The 24462-nt window shown below is 35.8% G+C and overlaps 1 pseudogene across 1 annotated transcript; it reads right to left on the reverse strand.

Moving 5' to 3' along the window:
- Nucleotides 1-5832: 5832 nt before the first annotated feature.
- LOC145691783 (glucose dehydrogenase [FAD, quinone] pseudogene) lies at nucleotides 5833-24462 on the reverse strand (annotated as a pseudogene). Its single transcript, XR_014132545.1, has 2 exons — nucleotides 24390-24462; nucleotides 5833-8592 (listed from the first exon to the last, which is right to left on the reverse strand). The product of XR_014132545.1 is annotated as a glucose dehydrogenase [FAD, quinone] pseudogene (transcript).

The raw sequence follows: 24462 nt of genomic DNA on the forward strand, positions 1-24462 counted from the left end.
TTTTCTTGTTTCCAATCTGAATAACTCGGTGTGCTATAACATCAATTTCAATAAACTGCGTACATACGCTTCTATTTCATGGTTGTTTGTGTTATTGTGTTTTCAATCCGAATTATCCAATGTACCAGACTAGTTTTCAGGAAGAGAAATGTATGCACATATATTAAACATACTATAGTAATATTTTCTAGTACTGTATATTTTTATGATTACTCTATATACATTATTTATAAGTAGCTTTCGTGCCACTGATTATTAAAATTTTACAATCAAGTAATACTAGAAATCCTATTCTAAAAATACACAAATCACACTTATTTTCTGTAAGTTGGCCACCTGTCTAAGTTGGCCACTTTTCGATGGAACCGATGGTGGCCAACATAGACAGGTTTCACTGTATTTATAAATAGTATTTCGGGTACGGTTCTGCAGCTTATTTTATAGTAAAAACAACAGTAAAAATTGGGAGGAATTTGGATAGTCGTTGAAAAAGGCACTATTTTAAAGGTACCATTTCAGCATTCTCCTGCTGAGACTGGAAAGACTGTAAAATTCTTAGTTAGGATAACTCGCTACGTGATCGAACTCAGATCCCCTTTGTCAAGAACCAAAGCAATATTAATTGTTATGTGATTCCTCAGTGAGGATCAGTAACTTATTTTTCTATAACGATTAGTAAACCATCGGTTAGACTATTCCTTAAAAATTTACAGCATATTTTCATAAACTCATTGTATTCAAGAGTCCAATAAATAAAAATAATATTGATATTTTTTTAATTCCTACAAAATGTTAGGCATACATTGGAATATATATATATCGGGTGTTGCAAAATAAGTGTTACAACTCTTGGGAGGTGACTTCAGCCACTGAGATAAGAAAAAAAGTTCTCTTGAACTTTCGGTTATCGGACATAGTTTCGGATCTACAAGGTGCCGAAGAAAGCGTGGGAAAACGACTTTCGGACGCCAATAGTTCGGAAACTATCCAACGTGAAGAGGGCGGGTAAAAAATTCACTGAAGAAATCATACCTGCTGTATTGAATTTTGCATGTTTCACAATCCTACCATGCACGCGCAAGGGATTCCCCAAAGGAACGTAGAGAGTACCGGATAATCTGTTAAATGAAAATTGGTTTAAATGGATATGAATTGATAGAGTTTCTACCAGGTAACTATAATTCGTTTGTATTAAGTCGATATCTGGAACAAATACAAAATGGCGGACACCTTTATGCCCGTTGTGTGTGGTTGCATAATCGCCAGATGGTGGCCAACAGTGACGTTCTGAGTATTAAGTGTAACGAATTTGTACTCAAATGCTCTAGAAAGACATCTGGAGTGTCGGTAGAGCACAACAGATGAAGCAGGGTGATTAACATGTGAGGAAACACTTAACGAAAAATGTCCGGATATGCACTCGTACTCAGTAAACGTGAGTTCAAAGCGTCGGAAATGTAAGGATTAGCGTCAAGAACATGAGAGCCATTGCCAATTCACCAATAATATTCCCTCAAACGGAGGCAATATGATGCGCAAGGTTGCATACTAATAAGGATGCAACAACTGAGGCCAAGTTGAAGTTGTGCAAGGGGACTCACTAAGAAACTGTATAAACTAAATGAGCGTCACTAGTGGGATCGCATGATCGATATTGAAATGTGGCCAATGTGTGTGTTGATATCGATATGTAGCTAATAAACAAATGTCATCATATCCCACTACTGCTAGGACACCGTCCCACGTGCGAAAAATAGGAAAGTTAGTGCAATCTATTCTAGACCACTCGTTCTGAAAACACTTCAATAGGAGAACGTCCGGTCCAAATGCAAACGAAACACAACAGTTATCAAATACACATTTTAAAACTAATTCATAAATGTGGTGTCTACAAGGAAGGTATAGAAGGTTATTTTGGAGCTACTGCTCTAGCAGAATGCAAGCACCGTTGACAAGATCCATATTGCAAGGAGTAGTGTCATAATAAACTGCCTGCACGAACTTAACCAAGTTCCATTCTTCAAGCGAATGTACTATAGTAGAATCAACATGTTCTTCTCTTGATGATGACAAAATGGGAACACCAATTAGCCTCTCATGACCATCTTCTGTAATAATTATTGATAACCTGCCGGCAGTCTCTCTGCCAGTCAAATTCAGCAGTAGTTTTCCGCTCCAATGCACAACTAACGCACTTGATGCACTCTGAAATTGTTTCTTGTAGTTCTGTGCAACTTCACTACAGGTTTTCTCTCAGCATCGGTGAATGGAAGACCCATTTATTGCTAATTCCTCTACATTATGGCTAATGCCTCTGCCGTCGCTGTCAGAATATGTATTGCTGCTCTATGAGTGATCTTTTATCGATTAAGAGCAACACCAGACTTTGAGTAATAAAATTAGTTTTTCCCCTTTTACATCTCTTGGACGGACCGGGCACACACGCATTCGTATTTACATTTTCTCTAACATTCTCAACTAGGTTTTCCTATTCATTACTTGAACTACTCCATGTCTTCTGGCGTATAAAGTTCAAACAAATCATTTCCAGAAGTGCATTTTCTTTCCCGTTCCTCTTTCGTTTGAAGCCGTGCATATCCCTTTCGTTCTTTTCACGCCAAACTCATGTCTTCACTTTTAGTCGTGTAAGAAGTATTAATCTGAAAAGGAGAAATCTTTTCACAGGTAATAATTCTTACATGACTAAAGCTATCTTTAAAATAGTGTCAGATTTGTGCTTCTGGTCATTCGATACCTCAAAACGATATGTCACGTGACCCTCTTTCTATTTAAAAATTTTGACCTGAATCCAATATGGCGGATTTGAAGAAAAAATAGGAGCTTCTAACTGAAATCATCGGCATAAAACTGAAGAAAAAACTGATAAGAGCATTTGTATGTTAACATTTTATAGATGTGAGACATGGACACTAGGAGAAGAGGAAAAAATCGAGAATGGAAGCCTTGAAATATGGTGTTATAGGAGAATGATGAAAATTAGATTGACGGACAAGGTATAAAATGAGAGAGTATTGGAAATGATAGAGGAAGAAAGGCATATATTGAAGAATATTTCCCTATATGAATCCTGTATGGATATTAGGAGCATGCCAAGTATATTGCAAAGACGAGGTAGGATGATTGGACACATTATGAGACATGGAGAAATCTTGTTAATAGCTATGGAGGGAATTGCAGAAGGAAACATACCTACAGGAAGGCCGCGATTGTAATATACGGACTAAATAATACAAAATATAGGGAAGAAAATCTACAAAGCAATGAAAAATGTGGTCCAGAATAGAAAAAGGTGGAAAGCTGCGTGAAACCAATCGAGAGATTTAAGATGACATATTATTATTATTAATTAAAGACTCAGAAGACAAATACATATATATATTTACTTCCCATTTAGCAGTTTCATTTATTAGTTATCCTCTTCCGTTTGGGAAGTTCGTATAATCACAGGTAACTGGATATGTATTGTACAAGTAGAAAAGAAATCGCAGGTTCATATTTAGCACATAGGAGCAGTCCAAGTGTGAAGCAAGTATGGACACAAAACCATATCCAGGAGAAGGATATGGGGATAATCCCCTTCCACTCTGAAAAACTCACAAGTTTACACTGCTTAAAATGGTAAAATCTTTTTTAGGTCTCTCTGGTATAAAGTACAAACATTCTTCATTTCATTTTCAATTTTACTTTGAAGTTAAGTTTACTTCAAACCATTTTGTAACTGAATTCAACTCTTGCATATTGTTTAAAAATGAGACATCATATGAAGTGCTCCTAATTTCAACCAATCCAAGTATTGTAATTACAATAATAATGCTTGGCTCTTTTACTCTATGATTGCTTCCCACTTATTTGTACGATTAAACACCACTGTAGTTTATGCTTTAAATTACACACCCAACTATTTTATATTTTAAAAAATGTATCTTTTAAAAAAATAGCTCTTGACACGCTTATCTGTTTTAGAGTATATTACTTTAGCAGTGTTTGTTTTATTTATTTTATATCCTACGATTGAGCCCGTAAGGTTAAAGAAGATAGTAAGAAATGAGTGATCATAATAAAATAAATGGTGAAAGGGCAATATATAACATCCGTATCCTGAGCAGGTTTCGAACACGTGTCAGGAAGTTCTTACGATCAGGGATGCCCATCCCCCCCAAAGCTGATGGCGCACTCCCCCCCAAAACTAATAATCTCTTCCCTCCTCAAAACTCAAGTCCTCTAAAAACGATTGCCTAGTGTAGCAGTAGTTTTTATAGTACTAGTAATTGTTATTTTTGTTGTTTTTATTTCCTGTAGTAGTATTATAGAATGCTTGTAGTAGTAGTAGGGGTAGTAGTAATTATAAAAATGGCATTACTTTTATTAGTAGTCTTGGTAGTGTACAATATAAATATGTTCTATAAGGATATTGAAGGGTATAAAAACTTCTACACACTGTGTATGGCACAGGTATTCTTTTTTTACAATTAGTAGTATTATTTTTTCTTTACAAAATATTGATATAATTCCCTTGTACATGAAAAGTAAGACGCAAGTTATTGAGTTTGATACCAAAAGAAAATGTTATCCTCGAAATTAGCCTACAAAAAGAAGTGATATCCAACAAAAAAACATTCCTGTAAAAGAGCCAAGTACGAGTGGCCTTAAAAAGAATTGAAATCACAAAAATAGGCGCCAAGTTCTGGTGGACAACAGTTACAAACACTCACTGGCTCACTTCAAATTTAGATTTGAAACTTGACTGTTGTCTTTGAGTTTTACGTTCCACGGTTATGCCGGTTAGGCTAAAGGAGACGGTGATGATGAGTGATGAATGAAATGGTGGAATGAATAAAGTTGAGGAAACGGGAGAACCCCGAGAAAACCCACGCACACGGTGTTTGTCCACCACAAAGTTCACTTGGCGGGAGCTGGGATCGAACCCGGGACCCCAAGCACCAGAGGTGAACGCTCTACCACTGAACCACCGCGGCCCCCATTGACTGTTGTCTGTATGGTTACCACTAGCACACAATTATGTCAAATTATTATAATTTTCAACAGACAACATAGGCAAGTTTCAAATCTAAATTTGAAAGTGATTCCTTGAGTGTGTAACTGTTGTTCACCAGAACTTGGCGCCATCCTTTCATATAGCAACTTGCGCGGTACTTCATTCATAGAGTTTCTAAGCAGGGGGTAGGGGGATTCATTCTCGAGATTAAAAAAAAAAAATCGCATCGTGTTCCAATGTTATTCTGATGACAGCAAAATTACTTATTCGACATTACAGTAAAATTCTTCCCCAATTTTTTTATTTCCCCCATTTTTTTCTCGATGGCACAACTTGCGCCATTCATCCCTCCTGTGGGCGGCCCTTCTCTCTTAAAATGAACCAACCTTTCCTTTCACACGGCTACTTGCGCGGTACTACATTAATCGAGTATCGAAACAGAGGGTACGGGGGTTCACCCCGGAAAATTTTTGAAAATTAACTTCTCAAAATCGTGTTTTAATGCTATTCCGACAGTAAAATTGCTAGTTCGAAAGTAGAGTAAAATCCCCCCCAAAATTTTTCTCAATGGCGCAGCTTGCGCCATACATCCCCCCTGTGGGCGGCCCTGCTTACGATCACTTCCTAGTGCCTTAGACTATTATTCAAACCTACTTCAGTAACCATTGAAAACTGGATGTCAAAGTATTATGTATTTTATAATGTAGTATTATGCACATTATGTATTTTAGTATTATGTATTATGTATTTTAAATATTATGCATATCAAATTATAAATAACTATACGTAAACAATTATTTAGATTTATTGGCGATATTATAAAATCTACAGTTTGTAGAAGCAATACGTAGCTTATTAATCTCAAAGAATAATGTAACTCGATGATATTAATGAGACATTATATATAAACATCACTCTAACAAAACATAAAATATACATCACATTTTATCATTCACACTGGTCAATAATATGTTCATACTGTACAGTACTTGAACTACTCATTTCCATATATACTTTGAATTAATATTACGTGAGAACAAAATTGAAGTAAGTTTGGCCATTAAACTTCAGTTTCACTCAAAATCCAAATTTTCGAGTTAATGGGCTATTAAAAAATTACTCTTATGTCAAGCTTTTTTTTTTTTTTTTTTTTTTTTTAAATGAGCTAGTTCATAAAAGAACTACTCAAGTTTAGTTGTTCCTTTCTGAAAAAGAAAGAAGGTATGCTTGAATTTACATCATATCAATGTCTTGATACTTGAATAAGCGGTACAATGCTTCAATTCTGTATTTTCCTTCACAAGTGGATTGCTTCAATACTCTTTGCAGATTGTTTTAAGAGCATTATAACTCCTAAATAATTTGTTATTTCTCGCCAATATATTACCAACTTTCTTTGAATCCACTTGGTAATAGTTATTCCATTCGACTGCTAAACCAAGAAAAATCACATTAATTTCGATGAAAAATTTGGCTCGGAGAGTGAACTGGTAATTCCTAACAGAATTGTAATCTAACATCAATAGCATTTTGTCGATTTATTTGTACAAAATATCATTTCACACTCCGTTATTCAATGATATTCGATTTTTAAAACAATATCATACGTTGTAAAACTTTAATAAATAGACACTACCAAATTACACAGAATTCACAACGATATAATAGTTCAAGAGATCAGAATATTCCTATATGGCGTGGAATTAACTTACGTTTGAATTCCCCAATGATATTTGATCATATCTGCACCCTTCTCTCCAATCATAATCGTAGGAGCATTTGTGTTTCCACTAACTATGTTAGGCATAATGGACGCATCGATCACCCTCAGTCCCTTTATACCACGTACTCTGAGTTGAGGATCTACGACAGCATTTGGATCAGAATCAGGTCCCATTTTACACGTTCCTGCCGGATGATATATTGTTGATGCGACATGTTTAATAGCACAAGCCCAGTAGGCATCAGATCGGTATTCCAGAGTTTCACAACCAGGGTAAACTTTTGAGCTTATTTCAACGCCATAGTCTCTCAGAGATTTAGTTTCACTGATATTAATGGCAAATTTAATACCTTCAATTAGGGCAAGAATATCGTTCTCATCGTCGAAATAATTAGCGTGTATCAATGGTTTATCCAAAGGATTGTTACTTCGTAACATTATTTTACCTCTACTCTTTGGTCTAAGAAGAATGGGAATCAAGAAAAGCAACCCTCCTCTTGACACATCTCCAAATACAGAGTATGCAGTTTCCGGGCGAAATCCAATATCATTAATCAGCACTGCGGACATTACTGATTCATTAGCAGATAATTTTAGACCAATGAATTGAATGTCAGGATAATCTTTCGGAGCATATTTAGTTGTAATAAATCCTGTAAGTTGAGTTTCTTGGATAGTAGTTAATGGGCCTGCTCTATGGAGAAGAAATGCATAAGCGGCATCGAGGAATGCCGTGGGTGGTGGAGTAGCGTCTTTTGTAAATGTGAAAGTTGGTGTTAATGATAGTATATGATCCTGTAGATTTTCTCCCACTTTAAGATCTTGCACTACAGGAATATTCATGTCTTGAAGATGCGTTTTTGGACCTATCCCACTTAACATTAAAATTTGCGGCGAGTTAACAGCTCCGGCAGATAAAATAACTTCTTTTTTTACCCCAACTTTATTACGATGGCTGTTTTTCTCAAATTCAACTCCAGTCACTTGCTTAGTTTCTGGATTTATTAGTATTTTAGTAACGTGGGAAAATTTAGATACATGAAGATTGTTTCTGGACTTGATAGGACTAAGGAAAGCTTTTGCAGTATTACATCGCGTTCCGTCTCTCACTGTTCCATCCGACAATGAGAAACCTTTCTGTTCATTACTATTGATGTCTCTAATATCGTAACCTAATTCCTGAGCACCCGCTAAAATTGCGTCTGCCAATGCTGACCGGTAACCGAAATCTCCTACTGTTAAATATCCCCCCGTTGAGTGGTGTAGTGTGTCATTAACTCTGGATAATGTTTTCATATCTTCAGATTTCATAAAATATTTGAGTACTTCTTTGTAACTCCATCCGGGGTTACCGAGTGCCTCCCAGTAGTCGTAATCACGTTCATTTCCACGAACATAAAGCATTGCATTTATAGTACTTGACCCACCCAAAACTTTGCCACTTGGCCAATTGCAACGTTGATCTATCATTCCTAAACAAGATTTTCCATCTGGCTCAGTTTGGTCTTGCCAGTCTACGTTAGTCTTTTGAAGTGTAAAGACGGCAAGTGGAATATCTGACGAAATTGGTGGATCCCCTCCGGCTTCTAAGAGAAGAACTGTCCAATTATCGACTTCAGATAGTCTGTTAGCTACCACTGATCCAGCTGACCCGGCACCTATCACGATGAAGTCATACTCTTCGTTAAGATTGAGAACATCTGCAGGATATTCCTCTGGATTTGCAATATTGCACTGACTGTTGGTCAATGTAGCGATGAGATTAGTGAACAACATAGCACTGAATCCAGTTACGTGACCAGGACATGGCAAGGCTCCCGCAGGACAAGACTCCATTATTCAAGAAAATAACCTTTAAAAAGAGAAAAAAGAAAACATGCTGTTATTAATCTTATAAATTTGGTCTATCGAGGCATTGAAATTTTCTTTCTCAAGACATTATTGTGTATTATATTGTAAATTAAATGCAACATTATAATTAGTGTTATGTGGTTATGCTATTTAGACTAAAGATTACGTTTAGTAATAATAATAGTTTCTTTTCAGATTGTAAAAAATATATCATACTCTATAGGGATTCAATATTCAAACTGCTAGTGATAGACTTTAGTCTCCCTTATCAGTTCCAGTATCAATAGACCGACAAAGGAGGAAATGGAGCTTGCTCTCGTGATGATGAATCAATGAAAGTTCAGTACTGGAATTAGAAGCGGCAGACTTCTACAACTTTCGGATTCAGTAGAGAAATTCAAAGCCGAGATTTAAGTATTCGTGGGATTAAATATATTTCGAAAACGTTTCTTGCTGTACATTACCGTTTTTTATTTATAGCATAAACATTGAAATCGAAAATGATTGTTTATTTTTGCTACTTGTGGTTACAATAGAAAGCTTAGAGCCGAGTTTGTTTATTTTTGCTACTTGTGGTTACAATAGAAAGCTTAGAGCCGAGTTTGAACATATGCTTGGGAGACTAAATTAAATTAAAAAAACATTTCTCGATATTTATTATTGTTTTTACTCTAAAAGAGCCAGGATTAAAACTGAAGGTTGCAAAGGTTTGAACCACATCCGGTGTCAATAGAGTGTTAACAACTGAGAAAGGCTCTATTTCTTAAACGTTGAGAATCCATATCAAACTACTGTTTCTCGATATTTCTTGTCGTTTCTGTTCTACGGGGATCATCACTGAAATACGAAATGTTTTTCACTGCCACTGTCGATTGAGAGATAATGACAGAAATGAAACTTATTCGTGGAACGTTAAACTTTTATCGGAAAATCGGAAAGCCGTTTCTCGCTCTTACCGAGTTTATCATACCTGCTGGCAGACGGTCGAACTAGCCGTTCTAGTAGACTTTCAATACTTATGCATAGCATACTTTTGAAGTCTAATAAATATCCTTTTGCAACACATGAAGAGTTCTGGTGGACGTGGACTCAATGGTTCACATTCAACTGGGTATTATGTTGTCAGTGCAGACCTCCAACTCTATTGTATTCTGAATTTCTTGACCTGCAATCAACCTTTTTAAGTGGCTCCGCACTTTTATTTCGATACTAGCCCAGAGTGGAAATTGCGAACGACTATGAATCGAAGCTGATAAAATATCATTCATAGGCATATGCACTAGTCCTTTAGGAGATTTTGATATTATGATTATTATTGAGATATGAAGTCAGAAGTGTTCGTAACTTAAAAAAAAAAATAAAAAATAAATCACTTGCACGGAAAATTTGTTGGGTATGTTTATTCAGTGAAGAGAAAAACTAAGGAAAGTAATTCGCATATCTTTCCATTGATAAGATAGATTTTTAAGAATTCCCTATAACTTGAGTTTGTTGTTGTGCTATTTTATTGTTTCAGGATGAGTTCTGCTGGTTAAAATGAGTAACTAAAATATTCTAGTCGTTTTATGTATTCTAAGAAATAACCAAAATGTAGAAAATGTTAACACGTGAGTTACCATGTTACACGTGTTAAGCTTCTCAGAAAAAATGTTCGATTATTTAATGAAATTTGTGTTATATTATTTGTTAAGTTTATCCCAAATTTTGACAGGTTGAACTATGGTAACCCAGATATTAGATCATACACAAGATGTCTATCGGTCACGAAGTCACGAAATCAGACAAGGGTCATGAAAGTCAAGAAAAAGTCACGAAACTTAGCTTTTGGGTCACGATTTTTTATCTGCACATTATAAGTATCGACTGGAAAATTTTGTTCTATAAAATGTCAAAATTCACTACCAAAAATTAGATGCTACCAAATCGCAAGCAAAGTACGTTTCTATCACATGGATGATAATTCGGCCTAATTTAAACCCAAATTCACTCTTGAGAATGTTACGAAATTTTATGGTTTGGTAAAGCAAAAGTCACGAAATTTCATTTTGGAATTTTAATAACCACCCTGATTTGCAATGTGCTTACCTTATGGATTTGTTTAAACGTTTTTTTGACTTCTATACGTCAAGCAGATAGTCACACCTTTTCGTATAAAGTCCTTTCCCTGGTTTAATGGCTAGCACGCTCGCCTTTGTAGGTTGTGGTCCCATTTTCGATTCCTGGTGGGAGATCATTGAAATTTCAACGCATCGCGATCGATCGGATTCTACCTCAAAATATAGATGTGAATATCATAGCCTCCGAGGACACTGTATCATCATAGTCAACCTCGTCAATCTACTGCTGGATATTGCTACTGCTGGAGATTTTAATATTATGATTATTATTGACAGACAAAGTCGAAAGTGTTCGTAACTTAAAAAAAAAAAAAAGTGCACTGATAATTTGTTGGGTATGTTGATTCAGTGAAGGAAAAAAAAAACAGAAAAATAATGAAGAGAAAGGTATCTCCAGCTCCTCTTATCTGAGCCATTTTTTATCAACATCCTTCACTCCGATAGTAAGACTATTCATGGCTTTGGATTTATTTATTTTCGATAGTGTCTGAAGAAGAATATGTTAGATATCCGAAACCGTTACAAATTATAATTTAAAATAAAGTGGGTTTTAAGCTTTGGGCAGTGTCTCTTTTGCTAAAATCCTTCACTTTTGTTATTATTTTTTTTATTATTCATATGGTTCTTTTCGTACCTTTGTGGGTGATTCTTAAGATACGTCTGATTTTGTTAATGTCCACGTCTCTGATCCATTTGTCAAAACAACAGAATACAAAAAAAAAAAAAAAAAAGAAAAAGAAAAAGAAAGAAATGAAATGAAATCTTTGAGTTTTACGTCCCACGGTTATGCCGGTTAAGCTAAAGGAGACGGTGATGATGAGTGATGAATGAAATGGTGGAATGAAGAAAGTGGGAGAACCCCGAGAAAACCCACGCACACGGTGTTTGTCCACCACAAGGTTCACTTGGCGGGGGCTGGGATTGAACCCGGGACCCCAAGCACCAGAGGTGAACGCTCTACCACTGAGCCACCGCGGCCCCCACAACAGAATACACTCGTTGAAAATTTTACACCTTAGGTATATTGGCACTTGACGTTTCAGCATCAAGCTGTTCCTCCCGAATGCACTCCAGTCTAACTTAATACGTCTATTAATATCTTCTTTAATGTTGTTTGCTACCCATGAATATATTCTATTCCAGATAGACGTAGATATTAACTTCGTCTAATTCCATATCATCAATTTGACTTCCTTGCAATGTTGTTGAATATCTCCTTAGTCTTTTGCATATTCATTTTCAACCCGACTTCCTTGCTCTTCAAAATAAGCTCTTATTGCAGTTCTGAGTTGTTTGTGAGGAGAATGATGTCATCAGCGAAACGAAGATGAGTCAGATGTTTCCCATTTACAACCATTCCTTTATTATTTCACCTGGGAGATCGTGAAAAATTTGGTCTTTGTATATTTTTACTGTCTTTGTATAGTCAAACAACAGAATTTTCACACTGGCTTGTTTACAGAGTTATATACACCCTCCATTCCAAAAGAAACCGAACGTTTTAAAAAAGCAAAAAAGCAATGTACATTTTGGAACAAATCATTTTTATTGATCAATGTATTCCCCTTCTGCATCGATACACATATTTGCACGCTCCAACAAGTTGTCAAACGACTTCTCCATGTCCTTTATTGGAATGGTCTTTAGGACGGCGGTCGTCGCCTTCTCAATGGCATCAATCGATGCGTGCCACTTTCCTTTCATCGCCAAATGCAGTTTCTGGAACAGATAGAAATCGCACGGAGCGAGATCTGGTGAATAGGGCGGATGATGCAACCGAATAATGTGATTTTTGACCAAAAATTCAGTTACAAGTCGCGAACGATGTGATGGTGCATTATCGTCCAAAAGAGTCCAACTGCCGATTTCGCGATATTCGGGCCGAATACGACGAATTCTTGCCAGCAAACGCTTCAATAACTTTCACCGACGATTTTTTGTTATGTTTGATGAATTCACGCACTTTTTCGATGTTTTCTTCCGATAATCTGGTTCTGGGACGGCCTGATCTTTCGTCATCATCCAGCGTCTCTCTACCCGATTTGAATCGCCTGAACCACTCGTAAACTTGCGTACGGGATAGACACTCATCACCACATGCATTTTGTAGCATTTGGTGCGTTTCACTAAAAGTTTTACCCAGTTTAACACAAAACTCAATTGCAGCTCGTTGTTTAAAACTCATTTTCCGAGCGATGTACACAACACACTGACAGTTGAAACGCAATAACTTTGTTGCCGTGCATCCAAATGTCATGACATTTATACCAGTTGTCAATGAGGGACTACGCCATCTACCGGTAAAATATTACAACAGATGGCACTAGTGGTACTATTTGTTTTCAAAAGTTCGGTTTCTTTTGGAATGGAGGGTGTATTACTTTCATATAGGTGTCTTCTATTCCACTTGATGATTTAAGAGCGTTAATAATCACCGATGTCTTCACCAAATCAGAAGCTTTTTTATAGTCAATGAATGCAGCACTCGTTTGACCTATTAGTTCCTTCACTACTTACATTTTATCTTCTTTGGTGTAACCATTTCTAAATCCAGCCTATTCCTTTGGTTGAGCAAGGTCTTGATTTTTCCTAATCTGAGCGTCAATACTTTCATTAACATTTTGTAGGTTGCAGGGAGCAGATTAAGAGATTTATAATTGCGAATATCTTCTATGTGTCCACTTCTTGAGAACCCAAGACATTTAGCATAAATCTGTTGTGCCATCTTCTTTCTTTAACGCTGCGATCTCCTGCCGCCTATTGCTAAGGGTTTTCTTTGCCTTCTTAAGACCCATGCTGTCTTCAGTTGTTTGTCTTAGAGGCTGTTATTAAACTTCATTAAATATTCAATAATATATTTCTGTGTTATCTTGCCAAGCTCTACGTATTCTATTGTGAATGTGACATTGTCACTATTACTCTTCATTCCACATCTTTTGATCAGACTGCATATTCCTTCGGATATTCTCTTCTCATTTCTCTTCGTCGTAATACTTCCTATCTTCGTAGCTCTATCCATAAGATGTATACACTAGACTTGCGATTTCCAGCCTCCGTACTATCCCTTTGTGGTGGACAAACACCGTGTGCGCTGGTTTTCTCGGATTTTCCCGTTTTCTCCCACATTCTTCATTCCACCGTTTCATTCATCTCTCCCCATCACCTCTCCTTTAGCCTAACCGGCATAACTGTGGGACGTAAAACTCAAAAATTTCATTTCATTTTTTCCTCCATACTATTCAATCTAGTTCAAAAAAGAAAAAAGTTAATAAAATGATCGGCATTTTACTTAATATCTGCTTTGTGTAACTGGAGACACATTGCGACGTGAAAGAAGACTAAAGAAGAGAATCAGTTATCTATAAATAATTTAAAAAAAAAAAACTAAGTGATATTTTTTAGACTTCCAAACTGCTGCACGGTATGCATAAGTATCGGAAGTCTTATAGAATGGCTCTGTCCGTCCGTCCAGGCAAGTATCAGAGCATACACGTGTAACGTTATAATTATGTTACATTCCAGCCCACAGTTCGCGTAATTTTTAGCTATATCAACACGATCAATAAGACACGTCACCTTGTGTAATTGTTACCTTTAATTCCTTTTCACTTAACTTCATTGAAAATAATAAGTTTCCTTGTTAATTGTCATAGCAACTTTTAAATAAACGACTATCTGCTGTGCGGTAACTAAGATCATCGATTATACACATAAAATCAACATATATCTTCAACTACTAAGATTAAATCTTATTTCTTTATATATTTTGAATCAACAACATTATATTCTTTTCTTCTTCTTCTACACAACAGATTGTGTACTTTTATGCACCGTTGCTCAAAACCAAGATATAAAAGTAGAAGAAATTCACAATCTATCTATCTATCTATCTATCTATCTCTCTCTCTCTCTCTCTCTCTCTCTATATATATATATATATATATATATATATATATATATATATATATAATATCGTTGTATATATGGCTCCCGACGATAACAACTTGAATTGGTTACAATGTAAGAAAGAATCCTGGACCGTTACTTGTTTACATATACGGTTACATTACTTTCCGAATAGCCCTCATATATATACACTGCTGGTCAAAAGCTTCCGGACAGGCGCTTCAACTTACATTTTTATGAGCTAATCAATTTATATTCGATAGGGAAAGCCACCAATTTGAAATATTTTGTTTATTTAAGTCTTTATAATGTCTCAGGAGGATTATAGACGTTTTTCGTTTTTGAAACATGTTTACATGTAGTAAAAAAGAAAGATTATTGAATTATTGTAAAGTCAGCGATTATTTTAATTAAAAGTAATGTGATCAGGATCATGCAATAACTTTACCTGATCGAAGTACGGTTAAACGTTAGCAGTTAATTCCTGTTTATAGTTACCTCTGGAATATAATTCCTTAGTATACAGGCCTTATTAGACACAAATAATGGCAGAAGTTTACATTATTAGTGAACTATATTATAAGATAGAGTACAGTGACGTTTTGAACAATGTTTGTGTGGATTTTTTGCCTCTTCTGAGGGTTTGTTGCCATTATTGTTTGAAATTACGGACAGAGGTAATATTTTAAGTGAAGAGGTACAGGTTGGAATAATTGCGCGTCATAATGTGGGGTTTTCTATTCGTCAAATACCTTTCAAACTGAAATAGACTCCATCTACTTTTGGTGACTCCATCAAGCGTTTTCAGCGAAGACGAAAGAACGCGGACAAATATCAAACTGGAAGGTCTCGTATTACGTCACGTACTAAAGATCATATTGTATTGTTTAGCAAAAGAAATTTGAAACTTACTGCAGCGGAACTTCAGTCAGAATTTAATCATAATCACCCTACAAACATGTCAGTTATTAGTGTGAATCGACATTTGAGAGTAGCTGCACTCTGGGTAATAGTTTCTGTGCAGAAACAGTTAATAGCTCAGTGGAAACAAGTAACAGAGGCTCTAATCGACCCTGAAGAACAAAAATTGGACAAAAAACAGTAGAAATGCGTATTATGGACTGATGAGTCAAAATTTCAGGTTTTTGGACAACGACACGGAGTTTATGTTCGAAGATCTGTTACAGAAAAGATGCGTCCTAATTATGTAACCCCAATTATTAAATATGGAGGAGGTTCTGTGATACTTTTGAGGTATTTCGCAAATTCTGGAGTTGGTTGTATTCACAGAATACAAGGATATCTGGACAAAAACCCTCAGGATTTGATTTGATTGGTCGCAGAATCAGTTTTCTGCACGATACTGATCCGAAGGACACGCCAAAACTTTGTTCTAATTATTTTAAGAAGAAACAAGGCAAGGGAGATATTTGTATCATGGAATGGACTCCCCAGTCTCGAGATCTTAACCCCATCGAACTTCTCTGGGAAGAGCTTGGCAGAAGTGTACGTAAAGACTGTCTAACATCTGCTGATGATATTTTTGATATTCTTCAGAACACCTGGAATAATAACTCGGATGAATATCTTCAAAAACTTTGAAGCCGCATGCCCCGATTGGTGAAGCGAGTGATAAAGGTGAAGAGCAGTTTCTTTGACAAGAAGAATACTTAAAGAATTTGCCAATTTTCATTGTTAGATAACGTTATTATATTATTCTGATGTTATAACTATCACTGTGTTTTTAAACTACCAAGTATGCTGTCCAAAATTGTATCGTATTACAAGCCTAACTTAACATTCCCTGTTTATTGATCTGTCCGGAAACTTTTGGCTGGCAGTATATATATATATATATAAATTTCATTTTATTTCATTCTTATATTCATTTAACAATCAATCCCATTTTATTTTTTATAAACTTATCAACAAAGAGGACTTATTCAAAACGCGATTAACTTATTTAATTATTTAGGTCCTAAGACAAATTCTGTAATTTAATATTATGGGAGCTCATTGACGAATCAATTCAGTATATGTTGACATACTATATAACTTATTTCTTCCATTTGAGCAAAAGTACAATACTGATAAACAATATTTGTATCGATGCATAAATGTAAATTACATACAGTGCGTCCCACTAGCTTTCGAACCCGAAAAAAAGTTATAATTTCCGAACAAATATACATAGGAAAATGAAATTCACAATACACGTACCTTGTTTCATGCTGAATACATGACCGTCACAGCAGGTGCTGAAAGTGTCCTCCCTGGACGTCAAGACATGTTTGTACACGGCGTTCCATATTGTGAAAAGTCCGATGTAGAGTCTCCGGTGTCATCTCATGAATCGCATTCTCAATGTCGTTTCGCAACTCTTGCAGTAATCGTGAGTTGTTTCTGTAGACACAACCTTTAAGAAAACCCCATAAGAAGAAATCAGGTGGTGTCAAATCCGGGGATCTTGGCGGCCACAATCCTTTGGAGATTATCCTGTCACCAAAAAAGGACTCAATTTCTGCCATGGCCACGTTGGAAGTATGACATGTTACTCCGTCTTGTTGGAAATAACCGCGACGCAGTTCTTGATCGTCCAGCTGATTCACAAATTCACTGAAGATATGTAAGTAAACTTGTGTGTTACTGTATCTTCAAAGAAGATGGGTCCAATGATACGCTGTCGGAAAATTGCACACCAAACTCCCACCTTCAAGGGATGAAGTGGAATCTCATGGTACACATGCGGATTTTCGGCGGCCCACACCCGAGTATTCTGCGAGTTCACATAACCGGAGAGATGGAACCAAGCTTCATCTGTGAACCAAGTATAGTCTAGGATTCCTATATTGTCATGCAACAAAGCTTGCAACCAACGACAATACATCACACACTTTTCCCAATTTGTAGTTTTCAACTCCTGGACGACTGTAACGCGATATGAAAACAGCTTGGCTCTTTTGGCGGCTCTTTGCACAGTTGACTTTGACATCCCTACCTCTTGTGATAATCGACGCAGGCTCTTCTTAGGGGACTGCAAAAGACGTTGTCGCACATTCTGTACTGTCTTCTCGGACATCCGTGGACGCGCGCCTCCATGTCCCGTAAGCAACGTTCCTGTTGTTTCGAACTTGTTCACCAAATGATGTATTGATGATTTCGATGGTCCTTTACGGCATCCAAATTCACGTTGAACGGTCTGATACGATCCCGATATCCAATATTTTTAACAATGAACACGCGTTCCTGTACGGTGTACACAACCATCCTCGCGATGTAGTGACTGGAGTCACACTAACGCACGCGCACCACGCAAAGCAGCACTTCCCCTGGCGCCACCTATTGTCTTTGTTTTGACGTGTGCGCTTCTGTTCAACCCTTTCTCGTGTTTAGCATGAAACAAGATACGTGTATTGTGAATTTCATTTTCTTATGTACATTTGTTCGGAAATTATAACGTTTTTTATCGGGTTCGAAAGCTAGTGGGACGTACTGTAGAATTCAGAAGAAGTACGAATTACAAAGAAATTATAAAAATACACTAATGGGAACAGCATAATCAATATCATAATAAGGATTAATACAAGTAAAGAAATTATCATATTAAGAATCAGTAAAGTTTATGTGGGTTAGAATATGATATGTTTTATTTATTCGGGCGTCATAACTTTTAGTAAGCAATATTCGTATTAATACCACAACTTGCTCCAACTTAGTATCCATTATTTTTATTATCTGTATAGAATTCAAACAAGGTACGAATAACAAATGAAATCATAACTGTATCCAAAGTGAAATAAAACAAAAATCAATTGAATTTGTTTTGTCGGACACCACAACATTAGCTTAAGTTACATTGCCAAAGGGTTCGGTTAAGTTGCATTGTACACTATAATCTTGTGTACGGTCCTGCCTATTATGTACTTCAACGGTATTCCGATTTCTATTTTGATAACTTCTGCCACCTATGAATCTATTATGAAATCCATTTCGTGGAAAGTTAAACTTATTGTTCGTTTGATTCCTAAATGTATTACGATTATTTTTCCTGTTCCTCCTAAAATTAGATTCAGTTCTATTACCGGTAAAATTAGGTTCAGTTCTATTCTTGTTACAATTGAATCTATTATTATTTCTAGCATTAAGATCACCTTCTTCCCTGATATTAATGTTGCGAACAGGTACATAACTAACTTGATTACAATTAGTATTGGCTTGATTACGATTACTATTCGCTTGCAGCATAGTGCAAAATTTTGAAAGTCAATCTATCATAATAAGGTGATTGAAATTAACGCATTGTTCAGAAATCAACATGTGTTGCAACTTAAAAGGTAACAAGATTCGGATTGATGCTATTACTCTTGATTCTTGTTGATATGGATTAATTAACTTCAATTCATTGTATACAGATATTACAAAATCAGTAAGAATCTTATCCAATTTTAGGTTATAATGTCTGTTTCGAACTAAGGCGTCTCTATTGGCCAACATTAAATCGTTTTCAAAATTAGAAAGTAAAGCATTTTTAAAATCTAGATAATTACGTAAATTACTTCGGATTGCTTTGAACCGTACGGAACACGGTGGTAATAAAATATGCGGCAGAATTTTCAACAATTCGGATTTATCTATTTCCATTAAATCACACTCTTCCTCGAAGTTTTCTAAGAATGTGCTAGCCGGGATGTCATCTGATCTTCCAGTAAATTTTGTTAGGGATCTAATTTCGCTGAGCCGAAAATGGTTATTTTTACTATTATGCTTACAAGATTTGGAATTTACGGGAATGCTTTCCGGCGGTGAGATGGATGATTTCTTCTCCTATCTCTCTCCATACTAACTTCACTATCGTCCTTGTCTGAATATCCTTTGCATGAATTGCTATCCTCCACTACTAAGGGTCCATATGATATGGGTTCATATGATATGGGTTCAGTGTTGACAGTGGGAACTCGATCATCCCACTGTCATTTGTGGTACTAAATTTCTCTTTGATCACATTTACCTCTTCTTGCAATTCCCGGATCTGACTAGTATGCTCATTAACCAAGGTTTCCACAACTTCTACCGAACTTGGTACGTCAGTAAATCGATGTAAAATTTGTTCCATCTTGTAATTTGCTTGTTCTGATTTGGATTGTATTTGTTGATTTACTTGTTCCAATTTACTATCCATTTTAGTGTCCATTTGATTAGTTATTTGTCCAAACTTAAAATTTATGGATTGTGTCAGTTGCTCCAGCTTGGTATCCATTTTAGTGTCCATTTGATTAGTTATTTGCTCAAACGTAGCATTTATCTGTTGGGTTAGTTGTTCCAACTTGGTATCCATTTTTTGCTGTTGCTGCAACATTTGCTGACCAAGCTGTCTTATAAGATCAGCCACGTTCGTTGATGAGCTCATACCAGATAAATCTATATCATCACCTTCTTTGTTTATATTTTCACTTCCAGAAACATTTATTTTGATGTTCCTATAAATTCTATAAAGTATATAGCTATGATGTATAAAGCTATGATGAAATTGCTTTACTGAACTTCAAATTAATCTCAAGGTACTCCCGGACGGAAACACCATCTAAAATGTAACGTTATACTTATGTTACATTCCAGCCCACAGTTCGCGTAATTTTTAGCTATATCAACATGATCAAAATGCATCAAATAAGACACGTCACCTTGTGTGATTATTACCTTTAATTCCTTTTCACTTAACTTCATTAATAATAATAATTTTCCTCATACAATTAATATCGAAATAATATTTTCATGACATTGACAAAAACAGTGCATGTGACGCAAGTTTGATTTCACGGGCGAATGCTTATAGTTGAATAATTGTTTACCAATGTAACTTTTAGCCTTCTTAGGTATACAGTACATAGAGAATTGAGCAATATAACTTTATACAACAATAAGTAATCCATATTCACAAGTGAGAGTGATTTTGCACAGTTACTTCAAATAACTTGGAGTTTGATGCCGTTATTTTGTATTTCTAATATAGGTCAAAAATACTTATTAAATTGAGTTTACACAAGACATAGACAGTTGAGTCGTTTTTAGTTCTTACTCAAATTATTCTAAACTATTAAGAGGTTTGATTATAATAATTTTATTTTTCTCTCTCTTTTCTAACCAATATTGCTAAACATATCATCATCATCATCATAAATACTCTGCCATTATTGGCAGGTCATTTGCTGCAACTGAGAAGCTTCCATGTGTTTCTCAGCTAGTCTCTTCGTCTTGACGAAGCAATTTTCTGTTTTAATATCTTCCTTCAAGTCTTAATATCCTCCCCTCCCTCTCTTTCCTTTCACCATATCTTCTAGCACATCCCTCATAATACAGTTCCTCCTCAGCCAATGTCAAAAAACCAGTTCCTCTTGCTTCTCTTAAATACATCTAAAATTCTTCTTTTCTCCCCTACTGCTACTATCCCTAACACGTCATTCATTTTCCACTGAACCCAGCTAATTCTGTCCTTTTCTCTCCATGCCCACGTTTGGAAAGCCTCTATTTTTTTTTTTTTTTTTTTCGCTTTTGCGTAATGCCCATGTTTCTGCCCTACAGAGTAAATATTGGAATTAGTAAAACAAAATATCAATATTTAATTGGAAGTTTGTTCAATACAAAGATTAACTAATCGTGATTGAAAAGAAAAAAATCTGACACCTTTAGAGTGTAAAAATAATTTTACAGTTCATTGTATTTCAGTAATCTGTGCCATCCTGATTTTCTTCCATGATTCTCGGGGGTAGACTCATCAGTTTGGGAACCAATGGAGTATTGAATCTGTTAAAAAAATATAAAAATATTACGAAACGTTGTGATTTATCTTATAAGTAGTGAAGCATGTGCACCCATTGAAAACAAAATAAAAGTCATCGCCTATGTTGAACTCTATCATCATACTTTCACATTGTATTTCCGTTACTATTGGCGCATTGTAGAATTTATTATCCCTTTCAAAACTCCGCTCTCGTTCATAGTAACCAGAAGCGTAGCTAACGAGTCCGCATTGCTAGCGAAGGGGGACACTAGAGAAAGTGAGCCCTGCCCAGTCCGTAGCCTTGTTTGTTGAAAAATCAATAAGATAATAAAAAATGTCTCAAAAATACATGTAAGTTATTAATTCGAAAATGTAATTTCGTCCATAATTTATGTATTCAGTAATGTGACGTGCACATTATTGATAACATATATGTTTGCTGTTTTGATAAATAAACGTATTTTCAAAATATATTCATTTTGCGATAAATAAACTTAATGGCCCTATTCACCCTTGGGTTGCCTTATTCGCCCAATCAACAATGGTGAATAGGGCCGCTCGTAATACTTTGTCTTCTTTTAGTTTCCTCTCCAACCTTAGAAGATGTGTAAACATTTCTGGATGGAATCAATGGCTAATGGATGTAGGAAGTATATATACTAGAAATTCGGAAAATATAATAAACAATGAAGAGACAACAGGTATAAATTTTAAAAAATGTTCCTAATCACCCACAATTACCATATATCCAGTGTAAAATTTACCTATGAAAAGCATAAGATTTCTTAAAAGCAAGACTTGCAAGACTCTTGCAAGCAAGACCAAGACCAAGACCAAAAATCAAGACTGGGTGTGCAAGACAAAGACCAAGAGTTTCAGTGCAAGACCAAGACCATTCCGGTCTTGGTCTTGGCCTTGCATTTGCTCATCACTAAATTGTATCCCATATAATCATCCTAGTATGACAATTGCATTCCCATATGGTCATCCTATTGTGACAATTGCATTCCCATATGGTCATCCTACTGTGACAATTGCATTCCCATATGGTCATTCTTTTATGACAATTGCATCGCTCACCCTTTTTAATTGCAGCATTTTCCATCTCTTGTAAGGAAACCAGCAAAAGACGCTGAAACACATCTCTAATTAATGTATCTCTACTCTCAAGGGATTTCGAAATATGGCCATGTCATTTTAAGAATTACAACCGCTACCCTTTTCTTTCTGCCTTGTGGAAAGAAATATAAAAGCACTGAAACACGTCTTTGATTATTTTAAATGAAAAATATATGTACGTACGAAATGTCATGTCCCTAACTTAACGGATTTCAAGATATGCCCATCGTATTTTAACAGTTTCAGCCCGTTGTTTATACCGCTTTTTTTCATCCCTTCTAAAGGAAATATCAAATTATGCCGAAACACGTCTTTATATTTTTTAAAATGAATAATCTTAATACGAAATTTCATGTCTCTTATCTTGACGAAATATTGCCATCCAGTCATAACAGTTGTAACCCCAACCCTTTCTTCCCACACTTTTCTTCCCTTCTAGGGCAAATACTTATATTAAAAAAAAAAAAACAAAAAAAACGGTAAAACACGTGTCAAAATAATTTAAATGAGAAGTTCAAATATCGAATTTCATGCCTCTAATCTTAAGAGATTCCAAGATATGGACATTTTATTATAATAATTGTAATTTCCATCCCTTTTCTTTCCTTTTAGGTCAACTATTTAAAAAAACACACACACACACTGAAAGATCTATTTATTTTAAATGAGAAATCCATATACCAAATTTCATGTCTCTGACATTTAGAGATTCTGAAATAAGAACATTTTACGATAATAATTGTCGCATTTGTTTCTGCCACTTCCCCGTCGAATTTCCAAAAATCTTTCATTAGTGAAACCTTATATCACAAACTCTTATACTCTATCCAAATTTCAAGTTTCTAGCCAGTGCTGGATCTACCCCGGTTCCGGGGGGACTAGGCGCCCCCAGTTTTTTGAGTTACAAAAGTGATTTTAGCTATTATTTAAATATTTTTGAAAGTTTATAGTAAACTCATGATATACTGTACCTATCATAGTCTGGGTTCTGGCTGCATCCCCTGTTTTCACCTTCTTGATCCGCCATTGTTTCTAGATTAAGGAGCTTGGCCCTGGGCATTTGTCTACTGGCATAAGAGTTTAACGTTTTTTTTTATTAGTATATTAATACACAATTTAATAAAAAAGCCATATGTATCTGAAATTCATCGTGCCATTCCCAAATAACGCACTTGAGATAGATACGACTAAGAACGCGTAATTTCGGTAAGGTTATACAATACTGGGCTTCCCTTATCTTTTATAAAATCAATATTAGTGAAGTTTCCACATACCCTTTGTACATCCAATCCTATTCTTTAATATTCTTTAATATCCTATAAAAAAACAAAACTAGATTCCTGGCGCAACAGCCATTTCAGACCAGGGCCTACCAAACGACTTGAGACATTCATGACTTTGGAGTGATGTGTGTTCAGCACATCAGCCTCCTCACCGTTAATGCTGGCTTTCTAGACCAGGGTTTGCTTCTTTCTTTCAAATAGCTCCCCAGTTGGCCTCACGACACTGGATAGATGCCACAATGCTAATACTATCTGGTGAGTACAGACGTCAGTACGAACAGACCAAACGCGGCTCTACTTGAGTTTGCTGATCTTTCGATAAGTGGTATTCCGGTAGTTCTAGAGCGTTATTTCCGCCCTTAGTTTGTAGCGATAAAATTTTCTATTTTTTATGGATATGACTTCCCTCAAGGGCCGCCACTGGAATTTATGCAGTAGACTCTAGAGGTGAATTTGCATAATATAATTTCAGTTCGTCGCTTGTCTGCGTGTGGATTTACTAGTATTCGTGTATAAAAAAAAAGAAATAAAAACAAATTTTACATCGTGTGTTTAAATATTTGTTTTTACGAAATGAGTAAACATTTATACTTACTACAAGAAAATTCCTTTTGGAAGATCGAGTAACTTCCTTCGGTTCACAACCACTTCACTATAGTTAACAATTG

The sequence above is a fragment of the Thermobia domestica genome, chromosome 8, assembly GCF_964235325.1.
Source record: "Thermobia domestica chromosome 8, izTheDome1.hap1.1, whole genome shotgun sequence".
Classification (NCBI taxonomy): Eukaryota; Metazoa; Arthropoda; class Insecta; order Zygentoma; family Lepismatidae; genus Thermobia; species Thermobia domestica.